This window comes from Scleropages formosus, chromosome 18 (genome assembly GCF_900964775.1).
Source record: "Scleropages formosus chromosome 18, fSclFor1.1, whole genome shotgun sequence".
Lineage (NCBI taxonomy): Eukaryota > Metazoa > Chordata > Actinopteri > Osteoglossiformes > Osteoglossidae > Scleropages > Scleropages formosus.
Window position 1 is genome coordinate 6,807,947 of NC_041823.1, and position 19,224 is coordinate 6,827,170.

Here is a 19,224-nt window from a genome sequence, read left to right on the forward strand (position 1 = left end):
AATATACATATCATTTCAAATGACAGAGTGACACATTTAAGGGCCACTAGGATCCACATCCAAAGTCATCATTTATTTGAGAACATAATATTCTTTCATTTTGTGGAGCACGACACACTCTCATACCCTTCCGTTAAACACCCACGCACCCCTCTTTATTCCTGCAGGTTTTTAACCCAGCAAATTCGTTTTTTGACCCTCTCTTACCGTACACACGATGTATAGTTTGGAATTTTTCCTGAATGATGGCCCTCTAGGGGGGTGTGATAGTGCAGTAGCACAGCGGGTTGGACCAGGTCCTGCTGTCTGGGGTTTGAATCCTGCTTGGGGTGCCTTGTGATGGACTAGTGTCCCATCCTGGGTGTGTCCCTCTCTAGCCTTATGCTCTGTGTTGCTGGGTTAGGCTCTGGTTCCCTGCAAGCCTGTATGGGACAAGTGGTTCAGATGGTGTGTGTGTGTGTGTGTGTGTGTGTGTGTGTGTGTGTGTGTGTGTGTGTGTGTGTGTGTGTGTGTGTGTGTGTGTGTGTGTGTGTGAGGGCCCTCTACCCAACCATTAGCCAGACTTCTGTTTCAAACCTCTTCACCTTCTGCAAAATTCTTCCACACCAGTCTTGGTTTTTCTTCATTTCTTTTCTTCTGATCATGTCAAATTATTTCAGCAGTACAAAAAGATATTCATTGCAGATTTTTAATACCCCTGGTCTCCAACACATGACTCTGACTATTATTCTAATGCACAGCGCTCACAACTTCACATAATAGCCAGTATATACAGATATTTTCAGACAGTCGATTCAAGCCCACAACAGAGAAGAAAGCTGTTAGAGTAGTGGTTAAAGCTGTTTCCTATAGTCCCAAAGGTTGCAGGTTCAAATCTTGTCTCTTGTTCTAATACCCTAAAGCAAGGTACTTACTCTAAATTGCTCCAGTAAAATTACTCATGTTGTATAAATGGGTCAATAATTGTAGGTTGCTTTAGAGAAAAGGTTCAGCTAAGTGAATAAATGTATGCTACAATAATAGTAAGACCATGTTTTTATTATTGTAACGATTGATCATCGAGAGTTTGGGTGGAAAAATGGGTCTATTGTAAATAGTTGCATTGTGGGTAAGATGCAAATAAAGTGTGCAACTGCTGGGGGGGCTTATGGGGAATAGAAGGGGGTGACTGTGTTTGCCAGCAAGAGAGGGAGAAACCCTCGGGGGTGCTAAGCTGTCTGACTTGAGGTTAAGGTCCTTGAAGAAAAAAGGGGTCTTCGGACCAAGAGTGTTATTTCCCTGTGTGCTGATGTTTCAATAAACGTTCGTAATGAACGCTGCATGTGTGTCATTCTTCGCCCCATCTGAACCCAGAGTGCAGCATGCTACGTTATGATATAATAACACTTGACAGTTACCTGGATTACAGGAGCTTTGCCTGATTTTTTGTTGGAGATGTGATGCAATGCTTCTGTAGGCCTCTAGGGGTCCTTATACCACAGATACTCAAGAATCCTGTAGGAAGCCAGTGCATCAATAATTGGGCTTGTGGAACCGGTTGCAGGGGAGACACGTAAAGGCAAATAGTGTTGCTATGGAGGAGCAGAAGGCTGCCACTGGACCCTGGGCTCCAGTTCATAGTGTTGCATGGATGTACTGTGGGCGGAGCTTCATAGCAGTAGGTGTGCAGGATTTTAGTTGGTAGGATCAAGGAGTGGTTGCTGATGTCACATGTCATTGATATCACACACACACACACACACACACACACACACACACACAGGCGCAATCTGTGCAACCGCTTGTACTAAGCAGGGTCGCAGCAAGCCGGAGCCAAACCCAGCAACACAGGGCGCAAGGCTGAGGGAGGAGGGACACCAGTCTGCTGCAAAGCACCCCCTGCAGGACTCGAACCCCAGACCTACCACAGAACAGGCCTTGGCAGAACCTACTGCACCACTGCAACCCCACTCATTGATATCAATCTCAGGAATACAGAGAAGGAGCTGTATTTGGCTCACTATGGATGCAGGAGGACACCGTACACTGGAGCAGGAGCACCGGAAGTGGGGTCACATATTCTTCTGCGTGGACCAAATTTAAATGAAACTTGCAAATCAAGCTCTGTTTATCCACTTAACTAACACTGCTCTCCACTGCTAAGCAACCTACAATTATTCACTCATTTCCAGAGCTGTGTAGTTTTTACTGGAGCAATTAAGGGTAAGTACATTACTCAAGAGTAGGAGAGCTGGAGGTGGGAGTTGAACTTCTGACCTTCAGGCCCACAAGCAGCAGCACTAACCACTACTCCACCAGCTCTAGATATAGATAGTGTCCTTCCACTAAAGCATGACCTGAATATCTTACCTCCTTGTGGACTGGAGGTTCATTCTCAAAATCACTGCAATAGAGGTGGAGGTTCGAGCTGGAAAGATGTGTTTTTGGACAGGAGGACAAGTTCCAGATGCGTCAGTTCGGCTCTATGACTCCTCGACTCAGATAAGGGATTAAAAGGCCATTTCTTCAACCACATCTCTAATGTTATCTGCAAATCTCATCGTTTTCTCTCCCACTGCACAAAATCGGTCCAGAACACAATTATGTAAATGCCCTACCGAGACCGTACTTTGAAACGGTAGAAGAAAATTATTTAAATGTCACTGATGTTGTACCTTTTATTGGGTGGGGGGGGGGGGGACTCGAGCGCTATTGCATTTTTCAAACACTCCTGTGAAACACCACACATGTAGCTGGTTTCACGTAAATAAAGCTGCATTCGGCATCTCGAACCGTAACGCGAACACATGAGCGAACGTCGAACTGGGGCGGCGCCCCCAGCTGGTGCGCAGATTTCCTGAGTGGCGTTTCACAAAAAGGAAATCTCAGATAGCAACAGGTGTGTACCCACACGATGAAATTTAAATAACCCATTTTACCCCAGGCAAGATGGAAGGTGTAAACAACAAAGAAGCTCATAGAACAAAAGAGTTGTAGGCACACGTAGGAGCGCAGCGAGGCAGTATATTCATTGCAGTAATTAAAACCCGTAGCCGGGCAGCAGTGATAAATGGCACTTATTGACTCTGCAGCCGGCCAATGTGGGCTTCACATATTTCCGAACGCTGGAGCTGGGAGCGGGCAGGATGAATTGAGGCTAATGTTTCCTGAGAGGCGAGTCGTAACGTCCTCCCGCATCTGTTTTAACTCGGCCCAATTACACTTTAGAGAGACGGCGTTTATACGGAACTCGCCCCGCCTGGAAGAACAAACTAGGCTTTCTTCTCCCTTCTCTCCAACGAAACACGCCATCTCTCCTCAACGTTGACCTAGGGGACACTTGGAAACGTCACGCTTTTAATTTGCGGGGCCCCGTGAGTCATGGCGACTGACGGCGCTGCGCGGCTGCCATAAAGACCCCATTAGCAAAATTGTGTTTTTATGGGGCAGTTTTCATCCACATTTATTTATTTAGCAGACACTTTGCTCCAGAGAGACCGCCAATGAACTCTACATAGTGTTACTAGCCCACACACCTTATTCACCAAGGTGACTACATTGCTAGATGGACTACTTACGAGGGGTCACTCATCCATACATCAGTGGAACACACTCTCTCTGGCACTCACACACTATGGGGGAACCTGAACAGCATGTCTTTGGAGTGTGGGAGGAAACCAGAGCACCCAGAGGAAACCCACACAGGGAGAACATACAAATTCCAAACAGACTGAGGGGGGAAATCAAACCCATGTCCTCTCACACCACTCAGGTGCCGTAAGACCGCAACGCTACTCATTGTGTCACCATGCCATCTGCCTGATGTGTCTTCTTCTCCTATTCCAGGGGACACAACCGATCCGGGTTCGCCGCCGCTACAGGGAACGCAAACCTCATCGGAGATCTGGCGTTCGTTTTTTTCCCTCGGCCGATGCTCGAAACGAGCGGATTCCGCACGGAGAGGGTGAACAGGCTCCAATCGCAGGTCACTGTCTGCGGTCATTCACTCATTCACAGCAATGAGATAAGATCCAGCAGAAAGTGAACTGCGACCCCAGTCAAGTCAACAAGTGCAAAAACAGGGAGTTGGTTCCTCAACAGCAGCAGTGAATCAGCTCTACAGGCCTTCGCTAGAGGATATGTGAAGTGTCACATGTCACTGGTGCGAAAGTCTCCAAAGTGACAACTTGCAATTATTTACCCATTTACACAGCTTGGTCAATTTCATTAGAGCCGTTTAAGGTGAATAAAAGTGCTGAAGGCTACTGGAGCATTAGATGAGAGCTGAACCAACAACCTTCAGGTCCAAAAGAAACACTTACCGCTACACTATCGACACCCATTTTTCCATCACCATCTTTTTATATGCCTGACAAAGAGAAATTTTAGCCTGATCCACAAAATCAAAATCATCATCGAAATCAAAACCTTTTTATGTGATCTAATCGATAACACATACATTTTCAGAACTGCTTGTCCCTTACGGGGTCACGGGGAACCGGAGCCTACCCGGCAACACAGGGCGTAAGGCCGGAGGGGAAGGGGACACACCCAGGACGGGACGCCAGTCCGCCGCAAGGCACCCCAAGCGGGACTTGAACCCCAGACCCACCGGAGAGCAGGACTGCGGTCCAACCCACTGCGCCACCGCACCCCCTAATCGATAACATTATAACGAAAAACAATGAATGATGCAGGTCCTCACGTTGTTACAGCGTAACCATGATATTTACCCTGGACGTTGCGCTGGCTTTGACTGAGCAACAATATTTCCATGTGAAAATACAGTTCGTATCTCATGAAGAGGGAACTTTAAACAATCGCATAGTAATTAAATCTGGAGTAAATTAACTAATAGCTTTCATGTTAGAACATGTCTCAGCCTGAATAAGGAGGTGTCCTTTTTAAAGTTTCCGTTTTCTCTTAAATCGCACACTAAATAGGGGGGTTTCGGATGGGGACAGCAGGTGGCGCAGTGTTTAGAGCTGCTATGTTTCGACTTAAAAGCTGAAGGTTCGTATCTTACCTCACTGCGTCGTACCCTGGAAGGAGGCACTTACAAAGAAACGAGCACAGTAAAAATTGCCCACCTTTATGAACGGATAAGTCATTCTATATAGCTCGACATCTCAAAGTGGTTGTGCGAAACGTGTCTGCTAAATGAATAAATTTACATCAAATTTCGGTAAATAACAGAGTTAAAGGCATTTATATAGAAGAGCTGTATAAAATAAGCCGCAGCGAGGACATAGCTGTAAAATTTTTATGAGGTATTTCATTAATCAGGTCTTTATACCCTTCAAAGAGAGTTCCAACATCTGCAGAACATCACACACACATTGTCTGAAACCACTCATCCCAAGTGGGATCGTGGCAGACCGGAGTCTAACCCGGCAACACATGGCGCAAGGCTGGAGGGGGAGGGGACACACCCTGGACGGGACGCTAGTCCATCGCAAGGCACCCCAAGAGGGACTTGAACCCCAGGCCCACCAGAAAGCAGGACCTGGTCAAACCTGCTGTGGCACCATGCCCCCCTCTTCCCCAGAATATATTTTTTATTAACTGTAAACGGTAATTTGGAAAAACTTTCATAATCAATATGCATTTAAAAAAGGCAACGGTTTGAGACTCTGCACAACAACGGGCCACTTTTCAACTCGCCTTTTCCTTCTCATGCTGCTAAACTGGCTAAAAATATTTTTCCCTAACAAGGTTTTACATTTCCGGATGATGGTTTGGAGTTTCCAGGGAACAATTTACTTTGTCCTGTGAGTAATTATAAATAAAAAAAGGTCCCTATAGCATTTCATAAAGCCAGCATCAGCGGAGCTCTGAAAAGCAGGGGGGGCCATGGAATTGGCGAGATGTTTGCTGTTCATAAACTTTAGGTGCCAGAAGGGAGCACATTAAAAATGCATTGCTTTCAAGTCGCTGGAAATTACTCGACACCGCTGCCGTTTTTCTTTTCAAACGCGGCGCGACTAATTTTGCAGTTGAAGTGAACACTTTTTCTACTGGGCACCGCGCTGCGTGTTTTCCGTGGGTCTCCTCCAGGTGCTCTACACACTGAACACACACTGACTGAACATGCGTGTGCGCATGAGGGTCATGCGATGGATGAGCATTAAATCTGGGGAGATCATGCCCGGTGGTTCATGGGATTGTCTCCATCACCACCACCATTAGTGCATCAGGTTGCACAGCGAGTAGCACTACTGTCTCGCAGTGCTTGGGTGATGCGAAAGGGCGTGGGTTCGATCCTTGCTCGGTTTGCATGAAGTTTGCGTGTTCTCCCTGTGTCTGTGTGGGTTTCCTCTGGGTGCTCTGGTTTCCTCCCACAGTTTGAAGACATGCTGTTCAGGTTCACCCATACTGTGTGAGTGACAGAGAGAGTGTGTGTGTGTTCCACTGATGTATGGATGAGTGACCCATTGTAAATAGTGTAACTAGCAGTGTAAGTCACCGCGGTAAATAAGGTGTGTGGGCTCATAACACTACATACAGTTCATGGGAAGCTGCTTTGGAGAAAAGTGTCTGCTAAATGTAGAAATGGTAAGAATGAATAGTTGTTGCAGTGTGGTTTTCAGTTTTATGCTTTGGAGGTAGTCAGTAATATGCCTTTACTAAGTAGGGTGCTCATGACTGATGTGTGTCTCCCGGGATTTCTTCAGCCTCAGCTGCGCAACAAGGCAAATCCGTGTGTTGCGAGTGAGCGCCACGCTCCCTTGCCGTCTCCCCGGAGCCGATTAGTCACCTCGGTTCACCGCAGTCCCCCAACGGACCACCCAAGTGCAACTGATGGGTTTCTTCAGCACCACTAGGTCTCCCTGACATTTCTTCTCCCTTCTGGCATCAACCATTTTTATCCTTCTGCCGCCTCCTCTCCACATGAAGCAAAAGCATTCTGACCCCACAGGACGAAGTAGCAGGACCCATGTCCTCCGTGACCCGCTTTCCTGGCCCATGCTTCCTTTATGCATGGAAACACAAAGAGTAAAACTTAAAATACTGTACTTAAAACACATAATCTTTATTAAACATCTCATCAGCTGTGAAGATACAAGGTCAGTTTACAGCTTTGCCGTTGACACATTTTACCACAGTGTCTGGATATTATATCTGTAATATCTGTAAGCTGCTTTAGAGAAAAGCATCAGCTCAATGAATAAATGTAATTTATTCATATGAATCGATATTAGATTGTAAGTCCCATGATATACAGTTCTCTTAACGTGGAACGTTGCACTGCTTTCAAATTTTCATCAGCCAGTTCACTTTTTTGATGAAAAAGTTTTTTTTTTCTGATTTTTTAAAATTTTTCAACTGTTCCATTCATCCCAGTCCTTCACCTGCAATCCCCACAGGTACTAAGGAGTATTAAGAGAGGTGCATGCTGTGTGTCACTATTTACATTTTAATGCTATTGCAGTGATTGCAGCCTCTCAAGGTATGTCACAATAAAAAAAAAAACATACAGAGAAACTCAATGGAATCAAATGGTAATTTGGATAATAAGAGAATCCAGGAGAACCCATTTCCTGCAGGCCGTATCTCTCCGTCAGACGGAGGAGGTTAACGCAGGAACATTTCCGCAGAAGGCGCTTGCTTATCACTAAAGGGCATCAAGCGGGGAACTGAGCAGGTGTTAATATCTACCAGCCTGCTGGCTTGCAAAGATTAATTTCATGCTATTCTCAACCCCTGATGTTTTCATAGAAGAGTTTTGGGAGAAATTTATTTTATTACGCATCAAAACAGGATTCCGCACTGTCTGTGCGCTTTCATTACGCTTTATTAAAACGCTCCAATTTCGAGCTTCCTTTATTAGTTCGCCTTTGTTTTCTCCAAGTGTTCGTATGCTGCCGCGACGATTGGCTATGGAGGCAACGCTCAAAAGAACGGATGAAAAGCAAAATTAATTAGGACCGCTGGTACAATTACGGCAAATCACCTCGTATGCGAACGTCCTTATTTTGTAAATGATTACCAAAAATGATTAATACCGCTATCACAATTACATTAAAAACCGATTTAGTACACAGCTTGACTTTTGCTCCAGAAAAAGACTGTAATGAATATGCACCAGATACAAGGTACCGTGTTTAAAGAGTGCAGCTTTGAGCAGATGCAGCTGCCAGGCTGAGCGGCAGAAGGTCGGTGCGAGTGTGGCCCCAGACCCCCGGCCCCTGTCAATTACGAAGCATCTAATGAGCTCGGGACCCAGGGAAAGGAACGATGGAGGTGCGAACACGCATGCGACCGCGGATTCCTCAACCGTTCCTCGGGTTCAGCTCAAACGCTGAACAGCCCCAGTGAGCGAAGGTGCGGGGCGGTCCGCCCTTACACAGCTGGCCTGCGTTGAGAAACGCGGCTTCCTCCCTACTTATTTATGAGGCCACAGTGGATGGTTCATGGATGGCCGTCCCAGCCATCAATCACTGGTCCTCGGGCTCCTCGTAGGCCTCATCGATTTCCCACCGCTGACACTTTCCATCGATCCAGACGCTAACAAGTCTTCATTTATATCTCAGACGACTGCATTTCAAGCCCAAACGGCTGAAATTTTAACCACTTATTTGACATAAAAGCTTTAAATCCACATTCTGAGAACTATAGCTACTTTTGTGATATGGTTTTTCATTGCAGTTTCACATAAACCTCACAGTGCCTTTGTAAACCCATAGCATTATGTGAGTATGAGCCTTTCACCAGTTAATATTTCATATATGATACGTTTGTCAGAGCAGCAGAAGAATAAGGGTGAGATTAATTTCCCCATCTGAAGAAGTGTATATGTTGTTAATAACAGTAATCCTGTAATGCACTTTTTGTATTGCTCTCGGAAATGTGCGTCACTTTGAAGAAAAGCGTCTGGAAAATGAATAAATGTCAATGTGATAATTATAATAATAAACACAGTGTAATTAGGTAGTAAAAAAATGTGTTCTGTTAAATATAAATTACATTACATAAATTGCATTTACCTGAACTTGAATGTTGAAATTGCCCATCTTTAAGGCTGAACCTTTTGCCACGCTTGTCATACTACACAGAGACGAATGAGATGCTACACCCCGGGCAAAAGTGGCAACATTTTTTTTTTTAATGTGTCAAAGTCACTGAATGGCCACCCAGCAGCTTAACCCCCACAGGATATCTGCTTCTTGGATCACGCTTCCACTTCAGTTGGTTGATGACTTCTTTTTTCTCCTTGACCGTGTGTGTGGTTGCCTAGCAACAAGGAAACCTGCTAATCCATTTCCTCTTCAGGATCCCATGGTTAAATGAGTAGCCCTGTGTGTTTCCTTTCATCGGGGAATGGACTGCCGGGCGTGTGAAAAGTTTTTACCCTTTAGTCTGGGGAAAACCAGTGTAGGGTATCTGCATGAGATTCGTGCCCATGTGCTGTAAACATATCGTCAACATCTCAACAGGATACCATGACAACACATGAAAACTTTAGCAGGTTAATGAGAAATTGTGCTAGGAACTTTCGCAAACAACTTATTTTTTTTTAAATAAATGTATTGAATGAAGTTGGTGTACTTAGCACAGTTAAACCTAGACGAGACTTAACAGAAGCAGGTGCACCCAGAGCCATGGCTCGATTAGCACATCCAGTGTCATCAGCATCAATAATTGCTTGGACAACGCGGGGTCGCAGTGCCCCAAAGCCTATCCCGGAAGCATAGGGTGTGAGGTAACCTATACCCTGGACGGGACACCAGTCTACTGCCAGGTAGGGTTAGCAAATTTGGTTGGAAAAAGCCAATACATGTAGCACCTGACGTCAGCATTTTCCAAAGTTGCCTGGCACAGACAGTCATTATGGACATCATTCTTCTACAGAGGTCACATTTGTATTAAACACAAAAGAACCCTGCCTGGGTCCTCCCTCAGAGGGCCCAGGTTTAAATCCCACCGCCTGTTGTAGTACCCTTGATCAAGATACTTACTGATACAGTAAAAAAATCTGGATATATGGCAAAAAAATAAGGAAAATGTGGATAAATGGGTAAATCACTGCATGTCACTAAATGTTCTAAGCCATTTTGGTGAAATGTGTCAGATAAATAAATACATGCAAAGAAATGTATTGACAGTGGTGCAAAAGCACTCGCTGAGCACAAGAGGTCATTGTCAGGAGGTTAGCACAGTAACACAGGTAGCTGGATATATGTCAGTTCAATTAAACTGTGACGTGACTCATCGGAGCCAAAAATGGAGTTTCGCTGCTTCTGCTCTGTGTGGCTGGAGGACCAAGAGGAGTATTACCCTTCAACAAAAACATATTTAACAATCCAAGAATATGGAGTTGTTAGTGCTGTTGTTGTTGCGAAATAAACACCAAAAGGTACAGTTGGTACCCTGCTTAGTGCTGCTGCCTTTGGACACAAAGGTTGCAGGTTGGAATCCCACCAAACTCTGTGGTTTGCATTTTCATGAACTGGATCCTAGATGAAAATTATTATTAAATGGTGCATAAAGCAGGGGTTGCTGTGGGTTTGGCCGGGTCCCGCTCTCTGGTGGGTCTAGGGTTCGAGTCCTGCTTAGGGCCCCTTGCGACGGAGTGACGTCCCGTCCTGGGTGTGTCCCCTCGCCCTCCAGCCTTACACCCTGTGTTGCTGGGTTAGGCTCTGGTCAAGCAGTTTCACACAGTGTGTGTGTGTGTGTGTGTGTGTGTGTGTGTGTGTGTGTGTGTGTGTTTATACATAAAGCTGAAACCATGACGCTTATTGTCACCTTCCAAAAATCTTTTTTGCCCCCAGCTTCTCGGATTTGTTTCCGACCATACCTTCCAGCCCCATGACCATTTGATCACTGGGTTAATGGTGAGCTCTGATCCTGTTTCTGGTTAAGGGTGCAGACCCAACTGTGTACTGCAGTTACTGCTCAATCAGAGTTTGATGTGGCCTCGAGTCTGTCGGTTGACGGTCATCGTGAGTCCCCAAGCTGATTTTTTTCACAGGTGATAATGACTTTTCATGGCACAAAACTGCAAAGTCATGCTGTTATTGTTAATATGACATATGGAAGGTACGTTGACTGCATCCGGTATAGAAATGGACACATGCAGTGCATGTAGAGCTCATATTTAGATACTGTTATTATTAATATGAAATATGGAAGGCATGTTGCCTGCATCCAATACAGAAATTGACATATATTGCAGTGTTCATATCTTGATATGGCTACTATCATGCCATTACAAAAGCATTTGCCCATTATATATTTATACCAATAAATGTTTCATCAGTACAATTTATTCCAACAAACAACACTTGCTCTTCTGAATTATTTGCATTAATTTCAAACAAACACCTCTGAGACACGGACTGAGGATTCCTATGTTTTGTCACATGCTTGATCTGGCAGTCAATTTCAATAACAGAATATTTGTAAAGAACATTAAATTAGAAAATCAATGACAGCCGAAGGGCAACCCACGGTTTTATATGAATATTGCAGTGGGAAGGTCCCCTTGCCTCCATACCAAACCAGCTGTTCTTTGTGTTTCCCTGTAGCCTAACTGCATACTGTATATTTTATGCCTATTTTTTTGGCATTTTTTCTTTAACATAGGGATTCATTTATTGCATGTTAAAGCCTTTCTTCTCGGCAGTCTTTGGTCGTTATAAAACAGAATCACTTGAACTACTCTTCAATGCCATCAAGGTATTTCAGTGGAAAAAAAAAAAGAGAATTTAATAGTCAAGAATGGGTAATAAATATATAAGTGGAAAAAAACAAATAGAAGGTACACATATTCAAAGCAATTTATATTCCGTTGAAAGTTAATAATAAAAGGGAGAAAAAGAAGGCGCTATGAAAACACCTGTCAAACAGCAGATGAGTCGTGTGACTAGATCCACTGTTGGGAACACTCCATTGAGTCGGAGAAAATCAATATCCACTTATACTCTAATTTGATTTCCTCCACTTTAGTTAGATTCAAGATCTGGCAAAATAGCGTGAAGCAACTTATTTGAGTACAGTCTGATCCCCACAATGACCAGGAGGTAGCTGTTGTGCGGAGGTGTTGCTATAAACACTGAGCATGTGGAACTTGAAAATAATGAAAAAAAAAGAATTTTCACATTTTATTTACGGTTGTATTTCTTTGTCGCAGATAAAGCGTGTAAAATTCGGATGATGGATATTATACCACTATCATATCCACACTACCGTGAGGTTGGAGGTGGAGTCAAAGGTGGGTGAAAATTGCAGCCTCGTGCATTAGAACCATGAGCATGGTACAGGTATACTGTTATTACTGTAATTAGTTCAACTGTAATTGTTACTGAAATGAGTGAAACATGCAAAAATTAACAGAACGGTATTTAAGATGCTTTTCAATTTTCTTTTTGTGGGCAAACAAAAAAATCTGGATGAAAATACATATGAGTGTGAAGATACCATGACTCTTGGTTCAAAGGGATGTTACAGCAAATTTGGGCAGCTGGTAGTGTAATGGTTAGACCCCCTGAATTTTGACCCCAAGGACATTGGTTTGAATCCCACCTTTGGTACTAGACCCCTTAAGCAAGGTGCTCACCCTAAATCGCTCCAGGAAAAAGTTAACTACATGGGTAAATAGGTGTGAGTAGCTAGACATTGTAAATCACTTTGAAGAAAAATGTTGGCTGAATGAATAAATGTACACACACCCAGTAAATCCCACCAGAGATACGTAATCCAGCAAATAATATTATTTCACTATCACAGCCCCAGAGGATAACACTCATGAAGGCCACAGGAGGTGCCGCTCATTCAAACGGTGTATAAAAGAATATGGTCCAAGACACAAATATTAATATAACTTGCATTTCAGACCACAGTCCCTTCCTTGCTTCTTGCCCCTTTGTGCGTAGTTCTTCGGATCAAGAGCCTCATTTCTCGGACCACAACCACGATTCCCCCGATCGCTCTCCGTGCCCAGATACACGTCTCCTCCCTTTGTCTGACAGCACTCTGCACTTGAGTTCTGTTAACCTTCTGGGGAAGCATTACACATATTCTACCTACGCGTAACATTTTTTGAACGGCAGGCAAAAATTAAACATTGGCTTTAGACTTTTTAGCTTTATATTTCTCTGAATTTCTAACCTTACTATGCGCATCATGACCCCAATAAAGATATTGCTCTAGCATATTATATTTTTTGTGTTATATATATTTTTGTGCACAAACACTTATTAATGTGGTTAATAGAAGGCTACTTTGATAACATTTAAATAACTCAAATGTAAACCTCTGAATAAGTGAAAAATAGTACTTCTTACAGAGCAGTGAGTGTGTGGGTGAGACTATGATTAATTTGCATCGGGATTAATAGCAGCGATCTGGTTTTTCTGTTCCAGATGTCTATGTACAAGCCTATTTATCATTGAAAATGTATTTTTTAGGGTTAGGGTAGGTGATTTGTCTAGAATGTAGATTCTTAGGACTTGAGATGAGATTTTGGACCCGGATGCTAAGGAATAATTATCATATTCATTTTATTATGACACGGGTCTTACATTCTTTTCTGTATAAGACAGTGCATCATTATTCAAGAAATTTTTTTAAATTAAATTCTGTGATATAATTCCTGCACATGTTAGCAATGAATTTGTTCAGAATTTACTAATAGACCCATTAGGAAGATCCGGCTAAAGAAAAAACACTAACTTTGTTTCATATGCCTTGGTCAATTATTGCAATTGAAGAAATTTTTGACATGGCTTAAGGATCCAAGGATCACCATAGCAACAAGGTATACCAGAGTGAGAAGTACTGCGTGGCAGTACATCATGTACATCTCATGAAGAACTTGTTTCTGCCAAAGTCATTACAGGTGTTCTTCTGTGTTTTCATCTCCTTGTCGGGAATATATTCTTATGTAAGATACTTACATTTGTGCATGACTAATTCCAAGATTACCAGTTAATTGGATGAGTTATGGACTGTTGATTTTGAGATGCCAGTTTGTGCAAAAACATTTAAAGTGCAATGCATGACATTTTTATGGCCTGACCTAAAACAACAGGAAGCTTTGATCATCCACTGCTGACTGTGATTGACATTTATTGAGTTACTTCAGTTATTTTGCTCATTTGTATTTACTTTGAAGTTTCTCAGATAGAACCCTTGACTCTGGTTTAGTTTTTAAAAAAAAAATTAGAGTAAATAAAGGGGTTGGACGTGGGTTCAAATCCACCTCGGACTTTATGTGCTCTTCCCGAGTTAGCTCAGGTGCTCTGGTTTCCTCCCACGATCCAAAAAAATGTGTGCTCAAGGGAATTGGCAATTTTAAACTTTCTTTAGTGTGTATGTGTGTGATTGCTCTGGGATGTCCTGGCATCCGCTTTAGGGTGTAACCTGCCTCACACCCTATGCTTCTGGGATACGCTCTGGTCCACCATGACCCTGCACCTGATAAGCATTTGGTGATGATGGAAATATGGAGAGCAGTACATGTGACTCTGTGGATCATTACGAGAGTGTGTGTGGTTTTTATACCATCTTTTCCCGTGTGACGTTTGGGCCGGCGATTTCCCACAACGGCATGTTTACAGCTCTTGACAGCACCTCCACGAAGCATGCTGTCAGTGCCAATGGGCTCATAATCGTTCACCGCGGTATTGTGACTCCAGGATGGATGGCCCCGTCTTTATTGATAAAGAAGACCATAAACTCGTCTCTATTCCGGTCCTGGTGGTTTCCATAATGATCTCAATTTCACTGTTTCTGTTACCGAATAGTGAAAGCGATTCTGAAAAATAACTGTAGATTTACCTGCAGAAATGAGCAACTGTTTAACTGGCCTGCAGAATCTTCCAGCTAATCAGGAAATTAAAGATCACCAAGGATAATATTCATATGCAGCCTAATCAAAGCGGGTCCTGAGGGAGTGACAATTACCACGGGGGCTTGGAGATGTGCTGAGTCTGGCCTTTCGAGACTTCGCCGCAGCGAAAAAGCAATCACCTTCCTACCGTCTCGGTGGAAACTTGCTGAGATGAGGCTCTGTTCGATCTCCAGCCGCGCCCCCGTGCCTCCTGACCCACACAACCCACTCTAAAAATAGTGGGAGAAAAGTAACCGGTGTGGGTTCATCTCAGCCCAACTCAAAGGGTTTCGGAGATGGCACCACGTGTCAACTTATGTGCTTAATTCATGCACAAATAAAATACCACAGTAATTTGTACAGCCAACATGTAAATGGTTCTATGGAAATAGCACAGGGAGTTGACCTGGTACGTAATGGTCAAACACTTGTTTCTAAGGGGCTGAAACAACCCATATTGTGTTTTGAGCAGTACTGACCCACAATTCTGTTCATTTTTAAATCAGTGTTTTCTTAGTGTCTCGGTCTCTCGGCAGCTGCACCCGCAACTCCCCTCTCTCCTTTCCCCGGATATCGGTGTTATCACAGAACAGTGGGTAGCACTGGTGCCTCACTGCTTCTGGGCTGTGGGCTCAGGCATGGGCTCGGATCTGGATTAGCCTATGTAGGGCTTGCATATTATCACCATGTTTGTGTCAGTGTCCTCCAGGTGCTCTGGTTTCCTCCCACAGCCCAAAGATGTATTTTGGGAGAATAGGTGACTTTAAATTGCACTTAGTGTGTGTGTGTGTGAGGGAGAGAGAGAGAGAGAGAGAGAGAGAGAGAGAGAGAGACAGAGAGAGAGGGTTAAATTAGTTAAATTGCTGTATTGTGTGGGTGGGCATATAATTATAAGTATATTAGTGTAGTGTGTAAGTTTTAAGTTGCCTGTGACAAAGGGGCTGTCTAAATATGTATATTATTATTATTATTATTATTATTATTATTATTGTTCTGTTGTTGCTGCTGTTTCTCACATTGACTGCTGGTGATTCTGTGCTTGGATCAACACAACCTTATGCACAAGAACTCAAACCGTGCAGCAGTGCTGTAAACCATATACCTATGATTGTACATTGCACTGTTTTCCACACTAAGAAAATGTCATAACGACAAAATTTATACCCCTTTCTCTTTTGTTCGGATACTTCTAGAAGTGACAATAATCATAATCTGATCAAATTTAATGTCTGTAAACAGAGAGTAAAGTGAGCAAATACTTTCTAACAGCTTTGGGACACAGCACATGTTCAGCTCGCAAAACACCTTGTGTCAACACAACAACGTTAATAAAGGTCTTTTTGCCATTTTTCTTCGGCTCAGTCAGCGCGCGCTCCGGACTGCGCTCGAACCCCTGCCCTGCACGTGCAGCAGCAGCAAACCACACACTTCTTGCGCTCCTCCATCAGTGGACCCCCCACCCCGGGCGGCTCCCGGTGCCAGTCACCCCCTCGAGCTTATTCATTAGGATCACGAGGAGTGTGGATCATGTCCTGCTGTGAATTATGCATCGCACACCCAACATGTTGTGCGCGCTCAACGCTCGGTCCCAAGAGCCACGATAAATATTTCAAGCAATCAAGGGCCGCTGTGTGTCGCGGCGGCGGCGGAGGACTAGTCGCGCGGGGACCTTGCAGCCTGGCTTGCGCACGCGACACGCGAGGCCTCGGTGACGATGATGATCGGAGTTGCATTTCCGCATCTTTATTACGCGCACTTGCATGAGCGCGTATTAGTATTAGAGCGAGCCGAGAGCCGCGCGGGCAGCCCCGCTCCGCGAGCCGACGCTCTCCTGGAGCTCCCCGGCCCGGCCCGGCTTTGGTTCGGTCCGCTCCTCCCCAGCCCCGCGCCGCGGTTGGTACCGCCTATTATCGCAAGGTCAAAAGAGTGTGAGCGCGGCGCGCGCGCCGCTGCGATACTGTCCGGCGATTTGCGGAACGCAGGTCCGCGAGCCGCACCAGAGCCGCCGCGCGCGCGAGTGAAGGAACCGGTAGCATGGCGCGGTCCTCGGCCTGAAAGTGAGTAGCGATGGGTGGGTGGGTGTGTGTGTGTATATATATATATATATATACTGGGATAAGTAAGTGGGATACAGTGGAGTGTGTTTGTGTGTGTTGCGCGGTTTGCGTCATGCGCGAGAGACGCGCGCCGGCTTTTTCACGCCGGTTTTTTTTTTTTTTTTAACATCTTAGATTTTTCTTTCTAAATTGAATTGTCGTTAGTACTGGAATGCAGGTGAGATGTTTACAGATGTGTACGAGTTGATAGGGGCACGGGGTGGGAGGGGGGTGCAGGTTCTGTGGAGTTGTGTTGCGCGGGAGCGCTCCTTCCCTGCGCTGTGTGTCCCGGACACGCGCTCACCGGCATGACAGGACAGGTGCAGCCCATCCCAGAACCGCGTGGGGTGGGGTGCTATACCCGGAGTATGCAGAAATGACACTTTGTATGTCTTCGTGCATTTCGACAATTTAGAGTGGAAAAGGAGCGCAACTTCTTACGTGCGTTTAGAGCTGCGCTGACAGTACAACATGAGTTATTTACCATGACATGTACCTGTTTCGTAGTATCACAAAGTGTGTCTTGAGACTAAATATATAGTTTATACTCGAAGATCTGTTTTAGTAAAGGTCCATCACTCACTGTATTTTATGCCTGTCTGCGTTTTCTGCTCTGGTTAAAATAAAAATCAGCTCATAATGGGTATTAATGCTGCATCATCATCGTCTGCGCTTCAAACTTTTTTCCATGTGTTTTTACTGCCCCCCCCAAGAGGAAGTAATAAGTAATTACATTTGCTGCTTTATCTGACGCTTGTCTCCAAAGTGAATTACAATGATTTGGCTATTTATACAGCTGGGTAATTTCTACTGGAGCAGTGTAGGGTAAGTACCTTGCTCAGGGGTAGTACAGCTGGAGGGGGGTTTGAACCCCACTGCCCTTGGGTCCAAAGGCAGCAGCTCTAAACACTACACTGCCAGCCACCCAAGTTATTTCCATGCTTTCCCCCAATAAAAGTAGTGAAATGAATTTGAGAAATGAAGCTATACCATGTTTTAGTCATAGTTCCTTGTTGCTCTTATAGCTTTTTGATGAAAATGGGTTGCAGAGTTTATGCCGTTCTCTTATTGGGCTGAAATCTGGCTCCATCTTCTCAGCAATTAACCTGATGGATTAAAAGGTTCTTGTTGCACAGATTTTTGTTTTTCCCTGAGAGAGAAATTAATAAAATTCACTGAAAGTTAAGTGTTTACATTTTTACTGTGATTTATACCTTTCAGCTGTAATTAAAGAGTGAAGGTCTTTTTTCCCCCAGGGGGATTATGAATTGCTATGCTTTTGACCTTGTCTTTACTAACTTTCAAATGGTTTTGATGTTTCATGAGCCAGTCATTGAATTTATTCCCAGTACAGACCTAATTCAGTTGAGACTCTGCTTTTAATTATAACCTATACCAATATGTCCTCCTGGCAAATATGTGAGCTACTACACTGTATTACGGGTGGTCCCTGACTTACAATGGGGGTACGCTCCATGAAATCAATCATAAGTCAAAAATATCGTGAGTTGAAAATGCATTTAATACATCTAATACACACCTGTGTGACAGACTGGGAGAGGCACATCACTGCTGCCCAGCATTATGAGAGTATTGCACCGCAGATAGCTTGTCCGGGCAAAAAATAAAAATTCAAAGTATGGTTTCTACTGAATGCCAGGTTACCATCGTAAAGTTGAAAAAATGTAAGTCGAGGAGCATCTGTGTTTAAGATTTGATTTGCAAGACGCTTCACTTCTCATCTGGCCATGGAACTGACAGCATGTTGAATGAATCCACTGGTTTCACCTGATTTGCTGTAGATTTGCTGTAAATTTGGTTTATTCACTGTGCTTTTTTCACATTTACATTAAAAGTGATTCTCAAGTCCTCTGTCAAAACTGGATATGATTGACTGATTTACATTTTTAGGAAGTGCCCTAAGCATTTCTAGGTTTAGTAACATTATATTGTTACTTTTACTTCACTTCGCCCAGTACGAAGTGTGGATTGATTTTTATTTTTCAATGCTTAAATTACTGCATGTTTTCACTGGATTTTACACTCATACTATGCATGAAAAAGATTTGGATGTTGGGTCTTAGTTTCTTCTTTTTTTTATGGTGGCATCAGTAGCATTTAAAAGCACTCTACTTTACACAAATTAAATCCAGCTGTCTGTATCTGGACAGCTGGTAGCGTAATGGTTAGTAACTGCCTTTGGCTCCGAAGGTTGCAGGTTTGATCCCACCTCCGGCTGTAGTACCCTTGAGCAAGGTACTTGCCCTAAATTTGCTTCAGTAAAATTACCCAGCTGTATGAATGGGTAAAAAATTG

At 43.9% G+C, this 19,224-nt stretch overlaps 1 protein-coding gene across 3 annotated transcripts in view; it reads left to right on the forward strand.

Annotated features, from left to right (window-relative positions):
• The first annotated feature begins 16,769 nt into the window (after window positions 1-16,769).
• oxr1a (oxidation resistance 1a) overlaps window positions 16,770-19,224 on the forward strand; it is a 135,155-nt gene continuing 132,700 nt past the window's right edge. For all 3 annotated transcript variants that reach the window (XM_018762959.2, XM_018762961.2, XM_018762960.2), the window contains exon 1: window positions 16,770-16,869. The gene's annotated coding sequence lies outside the window, so the exon portion shown is untranslated. The remainder of the gene's footprint in view (window positions 16,870-19,224) is intronic.